This window comes from Centruroides sculpturatus, unplaced genomic scaffold (genome assembly GCF_000671375.1).
Source record: "Centruroides sculpturatus isolate CEXI.00-Female unplaced genomic scaffold, Cexi_2.0 scaffold1691, whole genome shotgun sequence".
Lineage (NCBI taxonomy): Eukaryota > Metazoa > Arthropoda > Arachnida > Scorpiones > Buthidae > Centruroides > Centruroides sculpturatus.
The window spans coordinates 5231-13986 of NW_019386061.1; the positions used below are offsets into that span (position 1 = coordinate 5231).

The window sequence follows — 8756 nt, forward strand, 5'->3', positions numbered from 1 at the left end:
GAAAACAAGCTTGAGCAATGGCGATGTCGAATGGTGCACACTCGGTAAGTAATCCTACAATTTTTTGTTTATAGCGTAGTTTATACGGATTATTTCCAAAAAAAATATACGTATTTTGGAAATGTTGAGTCGGATTAGTCTAGAATCGATTAATTTTATGGAAGAAAACCTTTCAATCAGTCCTAGTCCGTAAACTTCACACGTGTCGAGCTGTGATTGGAAGGACTCGTAAGAAATCGGATTCCTAAAGAATGGAACGTATCTATGATCTTATAGGGGGGTCGACTGTATTATTAACTAAAATTCATAGTATAATAACATTTTATCAAATTGCATGGCTTTACAAATACAGGGTGATTGAAAAATCATATCATTTTAAAAAATTAATAACTCGCAAACTATTTACAGTAGGATGATGTGGTATTTCCAGAAATGCTTAGAAAAAAGCTGGATTCCTATACTATAATTTTTATTACACATAAAAACATTCCACTTTTTCTAACCATTTCTGTGAAAACCACATCATCTTACTGTAAATAGTTTGTGAGTTATTAATTTTTAAAACTTTCGGTGACTTTTAAATCACCCCGTGTATTCATTTTAATGATCGGTATAGGCAGATTCAACCAATAGTTGTGATTGATGTGTATCGAAAAAAACATTTATTGATTGTTTGGTAAGTTGTATCGAAACGAAAGAAAACGTTGATATTTAAAAGCTAGCAAGACGTTTGATCGACGTCGCGGATATTTGCCTCCACCCTCGGTAGTAATTTTCAAATTATGAATTAAAGTTATGGAATAAATGTTACACATGGAATATTTAAGTATTTTTAATTGTTATGGAACTCATTGTCGTACTTTACATTAATTTATATGGGAAAAATTGTTATGCTTAACGATTGTTTCGCATTACGAACAAGATTCTGAAACGAATGCTCGTTAAGCGATGTTCCACTGTATTTTATTTTGTGAATGCATATAAAATGTTGTCATTCTGGTTTTGAATAAAACTAAGATTAACAACTATTTTGGATATACATTTTGTGTCATTTACGTAATCGTATTATTCCTCCTGAATTGTAAAAATAAGCGAAGTAAATTCCTTAATATTTACTATATAAAAGTGCATAAAAAGATTTACATTTTTCAGTAAATATTGATCAATGATTCGAACAGTAAGTCTCATAACCTGTGTTCAAGAAATTCTTTCTTCAAAGCATCCTTATTTACTGTCTGAATGACGTGTTTGTAAAATAAATATGCAAGATATTAATACCATAAATATATTCAATTTTAAACGACAAAAGAAATTCTTTGAAATTTTCAATTTCTTTTACGTTTTCTATTATTAATCGACACCAGCAAATGCTATTTAATGATTTTTATTTATATTAACTTTTAATTAAAATAAAATAGAAATTTTACAATATAAACTTTGCTCAATGTGCCATACAATGCAGTCGACTTACTACTTTTATTAAATAACACATCATTCTCGAGAAGATTCCTTTCAGTATCTAAATACTCTTATAAAATGACTATGGCATGCTTTTTACTCGTTTTTTACGGAACTATTATAACACTTCTGATTTATTCTCTTAACTGTCTGCTACTAACAACATACGAACACTGTTCCTGCCGAACAACGCCCATCTACCAAATCATATATAATTGGAATGTTGTAAAAAAGAAATATAAAGATTTGAAAAAATACAAATAATTTAAAGAATCTATCAAAAGCTTGAATTACGCTTAAGCTAAGTGTTTTTTCTGTATGTCTTTTATGGTGTATTTGTATTTTGTTTTGGACACTTGAAAATGCTTATAAAGTAAAGTAAATAATTATCTTCAAATAGATAAAAAGTCTAATTTTTTAAACAAAAATTTATTAAATTAAAGCTTATCGATTTCACAAAGATAAGAAAATTTAGTGTTTTGTCCATGTTCAAGTCTTCTAGTTTTCGTGAAGCTATAAATAAGCAAGAGTAACTTTCGAAATTTTGTTTCCTTCAAATTTTATGAACTTTATATTAAATAATTTTCGCTGTAAATTAAATTCGTTTTTTTTTCTGATAATTTCACATTTAATGCCAACTGTAAATGAAGTAGTTGCACTGAATATTCAATTTTGCTTTCGTTATTAAATATCGAAATATTAATAATTTGATATCTTATTAATTTAATATATTTTGAAAATTAGTTGTCCAGAATTAATTAATCAGATGGATGAGAGTTTCTTTCGTGTTCTTTTAGTGAAACTTCGTCTAAAAATTGTTTACCACAGAACGGACATTCCAATTTAGTTTGTTCAACGTCTATTTCTGGGAAGAATTCCAGTTGCGACAATAATTCCAATTGAATAATTTCTAAATCGACGTTAACATTTTCAAAAAATTTTTCACTTTTTTTGAAGTAAAAAGATTCTCTTCTAAAGAAATTTCTTCAAATTCTATTGACTGTGGTCTTTGAAAACTTGTTGATGGTTGTTCAAGCAATTCTTTCTGCTCTCGTTGACCGTCTTGTGTACTTTCCTGAAAGTAAATAACAACGTAAATAACATAACTGTACACCATTTACTGATATGTGGATTGCGTAAAAATATGTAATATCAGATAATTATATACTGTATTATTTATATACAGGTTGGTTATAATTAAACTTGCGCTACTCAGACCGTTCTCGTCGATATATTTTGATGAAACTTGGTACATATGTTACATGGACCATGGGGAAAAGGAAAATGCAAAAAAATATTTAGTTCGAACTTTTACTACTAGATGAAAAAATGGCGCGTAAAGAACAAGAAACACAAAATAGAAACACGCAAAAGGTTTTTATTGACAACATTTGTTCAATGTGCAATCAATCCATTTGCATCAATTACAAGTTCAAAACTCCTTACAATGCTGTAAGCAGTTTTGGTATCGAAACAATGTGTGCTCGTTAAATAAGTGAAGTTATTATTGTTATTATTATTTAATTTTAATAGTCGATTGTGTGTTAAAAGTAAAGTCATTAACATATTTATATACTTACCTCGAAGCAAGATGGAGTTTTCTCTCCCGGATGAATTTTTCTCATGTGTCTGTTTAAGTTACCTTTTGATATGAATGTGCCGTTGCAAAAAATTACACGAAAATGGCCTCTCTCCGGTGTGAGTGCTCCTGTGACCTCTTAGAGCAGATGGATATAAGAAAACTTTTGTACTGTAAATATGTCACATATACCTGTACAGAGTTTTATCTTCGGGTCGCTTGGTGGAATCTAATTATTCAATGAATATTCAGTTAATTATTTATAATGCATGAAAACACAAAACGTAACTCTTTAAATGAAACTAGTAAATTTCAATTGTTTATAGAAATTGTAAAACGTTGATTTCGACGATTGATTTCGGTGTAGCGATTTTAAAATTAAAAGGTATTATTAAAGTTTTATTAAACTATGTATAGGCCTATAGAAATTATTTTATATAAATATAGCTAAGAAGGTGTGGCAAATTAGTTTGCTTTATTTATGTTTTTTAAGTCTTTCCGTTTTATGGGCACTAAGAGTACCTATTTCAGTGAGCCCATCATGGGTTCGGCCAGGTCCAGAATGGGGCGGCCGGGTGGTGAAAGACAGGTTAGAGTACTTTGCTTTGATCTTATTATTGACATTGGCAATTACGCACAGACATACAACTTTTTTGGAAATATTTTCTACTGTAATTTGAATTTAATCTTAAAAACGTAATATAATTCGTAATTTTGACAGAACAAGATGTGATAGTTTAATAACACCGTTAACAATACAAACACATCTCTGGTGTTCCTACTTTATAAAAGGCAAATATTAAATTAGAAAATAACAACGCGTAAAAGACGTATTTCGTCTTTATCAATGGGAATATTAATTTATTAATTAATTAATTAGATTCATTAATTAGTATTTGTAAAATTATTACATCTTTTATATCATCCGACATAAATCTATCGGTGTATATAAAAGATGTTGTATTTGTTAATTTTATAAATTTCATCGTCTTAACTATCGAAATATAAAAATAATAATGTAGAAACTTCCTGTAATATTTACGTTGGATAAAAATTCGTTACGGTGACGTAAAAACGAGTGTTTTTCCAACTTGCCTTTTCTTTTAAAGGACGATTCACAGCCTTTGTAATTGCGCTTGAATGGCTTTTCATCCGAATGCCCTGTCAAATTACCATTATTCGTAAAGCTTTTTTCGCAAAAACCGCATTTAAACGGCTTTTCGCAGGTATGAATTCGCATGTGAATTTGCAAATGTCCTTTACGAGGAAACTTTTTACCGCATTCCGTGCATTGGTGATTTCTGTCTTTTTAAAATAATTTGTTGAATAAAAATAATTAGTGACAAACTTAACGAAAAATTATTTACGATAATATGAATTATTTTTGTATATTATAATATTATGTTTATATTTTTATAATATGTACTCTATCGCCGATATATGATTAATTAAAATTCAAAGTTCGCGTTATTTCATGAATTTTTGATAAAACAGTTTGGAAAATTAAAAATGTATGATACAGATGAAATAAAAGATTTCACTTACCATTATGAGTTTACTTATTTAAATTTAATTATTAAATTCGGTTTTTTAATTCAAAGTCGATATTTTTCAAAATAGAAAACAACAATGCAGACAAATAATGTAATATCTTGATTGTTGTTTTGATAATATTGAGCATGCTTAATTGTGCGGGAATCAGAACCTGAGTAATTGAGGAAACAGAACGATATAATAGCTTCTGTATTAGAGAAACGCATCTGAGAAAACTAATATATTTACACTCTGTCTTATCTTTGTTTTCTAACGTATTTTTGAATTATTATTATTATTTAACTGTTTCTGCTCTATAATCAGTAAACGACGGTTTTGCTAATACTCAGCTTGAGTGTGCGACTTTACACGAATAAGAAAGTTACAATATTTGGGCTATTACACTTTTGAAATAAGGAATATGTTCAAAATAATTAGCGGTGTTTTCATTACTATTTTTCACATTATTAATATTATTATTTATTTATCACATTGTGCCCGTAAGTCTTTTACAAGTGTTCAAGCAAAAAAAATACACCATAACAAACATTTAAGAAAAACAATGACGACAATAAAACTAAATTAAAACAAACAACATAAAATGCCAAACAAAATTCAAGCTTTTCATAGCATCTTTAAATTGTTTATAGGTATTCACACTTAAGATTTCTTCTTTTACATAATTGTAATTGTATATCATTCGGTAGATCGGCGCGGTTCGGCCGAAGCAATATTGTAATGTTGGCAGTAGCAGGTTATTTTTCCATCTGTAGGTGATTTTACATGGTCGGTAATATTTTTTAGAGATTACTAAGAAAAGATCATTTCTTACAAATATTAATTAATTTAAACGATCTAGAAGCATTTGCTTTTTATATAATACACGTACTTTCTCAATGTTATCGTCGTTGAAAGTATAAAATAACGATATAATTGTAAGATAATTTATGTAATGCATTAATAAAATAGTTATGTGATTTTAAGCGACTGAACTGTACTCCATAACACAAGCATTCGCAAATTTTGACAGGCAAACGCTTTGTCGTCAACCTTTCATTTCGGGTTTTCTCCCTGCTACTCTAATCCTCATTTATGGTGAAGTTGATGATTTCTCCAATTTGCGATTTTTTCTGTATTTCTCTCGATTAGTACGTTTTTGGAATCTGTGTAACGCAGGAAAGAAGTACTGTCTGTGGGAAAAGTTTATGAAGTTCATTGACTGCATCTGTGACATGGAAGTTTTGTTCTTTATTGATTTATTGTTTTAGACAAAAAACCGTTAAATCAGATTTATACTAAGTAATTTGCAATAGCTGAGATTCTCACAACTATATATATTTATAATTATATAAATATATATATTTATTTATTTATATATTTATAAGCAATTCTTTTATATATGTCGATGATAACATCGACATATGTAAAAGAATTGCTTATAAATAGCTTTAAATTATTTAAACTTGCAAGAAAAAATCGTTTATTGCTAACCTGCAAAATGAACTACCGACCATCTAAATACAAAGTTTTCTTCTTCGTGTGCCATATCACGTCACTTCGATGTCGTCGAACACCCGGCGTAACTTAGTTTAAATTAGTTTGCGCGAAAAGTGATGCTTTAGAAAAGTTGGTACAGAAATGGTTCATTATTGCCTTCTTTGAGTATGCGATGTTACGCGAAAAGGAAAAGATTTCCAAAAGGTCTTTTAAGAGTAACGGACACTTATTCAGACGTTACAGATGGGAAAATATCCTGCTACTGCGAACATTCGAACATTGTTTCGGCCGAAATATGCCAATCTACTAAATGTTATACAATTGGAATTGTCTAAAAAAGAACACAAAAATGAGAAAACCTACAGACAATTTAAAGATGGTATCAGAAGCTTGAATCATGATCGACTTTGTATGTTAAATGTTTTGATTTTGGTTTATTTTCATTATTTTTCTTGTATGTTTGTCATAATCTATACTAATATTATAAAGAGGTAATGTTTGTATATATGTTAGTTTGTATGCAGCACGTAATCTCCGAAACTACTCATCCGATTTCAAAAATCCTTTCACCAATATTTAGAATGAAACTTCAGGGTGGATATAGGCTGTATATTATTCCGTTAAATATTCAAATAAATTAAAAGATATAATCTAGGTTAAGGCTTTTATGTCCAACAGATGGCACTACGAGTACGACGCCCTAAGTTTGCTTTTCTGTGAGGCATTATGCTTTTCTGTGAAAATGAACTAAAGCGGATCATCTTCTATCTATCTATATAAATAAAAATGTAACGTTCGTTTGTTCCTACCGATTCCTTTGAAATTTTGACATAACGCTGCATTCGAATACACACGTGTTTTTATATAATATACGTGTCGAAATTCAACCGCAGTGAAGGGAGATGGTTAGGAATAAGGCTTAAGGTAAAGAACTCTGCTTCTATTTATACTATTTTAGATGCGGATTTTTGCGTTTTTGATTGCGTTTTAATAGGGTACGTCAACAGAATATACACTAACAACAAATTTTTCGATATTCCCTCCGCGGGGGAGAGAGACAGGATTAAGGCTTACCGTGAAGAATTTGGCTTCCATTATACTATTTAANTCTCAACAATAATTCTTAAATAAATGAAGAAATATTTTTTAAATATTTGTATTTAAGTATAAAAATTTTAACAAAATAAAACATTAAAATTAATACAAAAATTCTAATTTTGTCACAATGATATTTTTTCTTACAGGAATCAGAAAAAAGAGAGAACGAAGAAGCACAAACAGCCAGAGAAGGGGGATCGAAGAAAAAGAAATTAGAGATGGTAGAGGCTGACAAGCAGCCTATTCATAAGGATAAGCCTTCTTCTCAACAATAATTCTTAAATAAATGAAGAAATAACAACACGATAAAAAGATTAATCAAAAAAATTTTAATTACATTTTTTTATTCGGCACATTATCCAAATAAATTTAATTATTCGTACTTAATACAAATGTTTAAAATATTGTAACACACCAATTAAATATACAATTAACAAACGGAGTTTATTCAAGTAAGTACAGGTACTGAAAATATTAAGAAGACGCTTACAATCAAGGAAATTTATATGAAAAAAATTCAATGACAACATTTGTAACGTTATTTTAAACTATATTAATGTGCACATACATCATTATTAGTTACAAATATCAAAATTGTATACAATTGATTTTAAAGTATTGTAATTGTCATATAATATATTTCATTACTACTGCAGATTTAACGTGAAATTGTAAAATAAACAAGTGAAAAATTCAATTCTTGATAGAATTACGAATTACTAACATAAAAGACGTGGTTTGTATGTCTCTGTGTGCGTGTGACTTTTGTTTAATGCAGATGAAACTTTTGTTATATTCATGTTTTATTATCCGACAGAAAGTGTCGGCTATTTATTTTGTATAAATTTTAGCTATAGAACAAACGTCATATCGATTTTGGATCAGTGATTTAACACACGTTGCAGTGGCGTCAGTGATCACGTGACGTTCGTACTAGACCAAAAAATTTACCTTATGCTGCAATTTTAAACATTACGGCAAATGGCGTATTTTATACTAACTTTATTAAAATTAAAATTTAAACTTTAAAAAGGATAGAGGCATCGTGTTTTTTCTATAAGAAATTTTTTACAAATCGTTCTAATTTTATTCAATCGGAAGTAACGATCTAACGAGTATTTAGATAGAGTTATCGCTTATCTAACTAACGTTCTGTACATGCAATTCATATTTGTTTTATTAGCGTGGAATTGAGAAATGGCTTCGTCAAGCGCTTCAGAAGAGGAATCACAACGTCGATCATCCAAACAATATTAAAGAGTATTACTAAACGAAGACGGTAAGGAAAACTTTTAAAAGACAGTACAGTATTTAATTATAATGTAGTGTATAAAGAAATGTCTTAATGTTTTTCAATATATAGGCTTATATCTGTTTATGTGTGTGTAGGGGAGACCGGGGCAACTTCAGCATGCGGGGCAAGTTTGTCAAGCGCTTTTTTTTAAAAACAAATTAAAAGGAGACTTTGGTTATAGGTTAGGCAGTTCAGTTTTATTGGTGGCTTGTTGAGTGTAGTGTTTTTATTGTTCTCCAACAAGCGTAGTTGAATTATCAAGCAAATTTTCATTTTCGTTCAATTCCATATAATATT

General features: G+C 29.3%; 1 long non-coding RNA gene across 1 annotated transcript; it reads right to left on the reverse strand.

Annotated features, from left to right (window-relative positions):
* Nucleotides 1-1940: 1940 nt before the first annotated feature.
* On the reverse strand, nucleotides 1941-4714 carry LOC111613384. The gene is made up of 3 exons (XR_002754759.1): nucleotides 4583-4714; nucleotides 3039-3266; nucleotides 1941-2533 (listed from the first exon to the last, which is right to left on the reverse strand). It is a non-coding gene; the product is annotated as an uncharacterized LOC111613384 (long non-coding RNA).
* Nucleotides 4715-8756: the final 4042 nt, after the last annotated feature.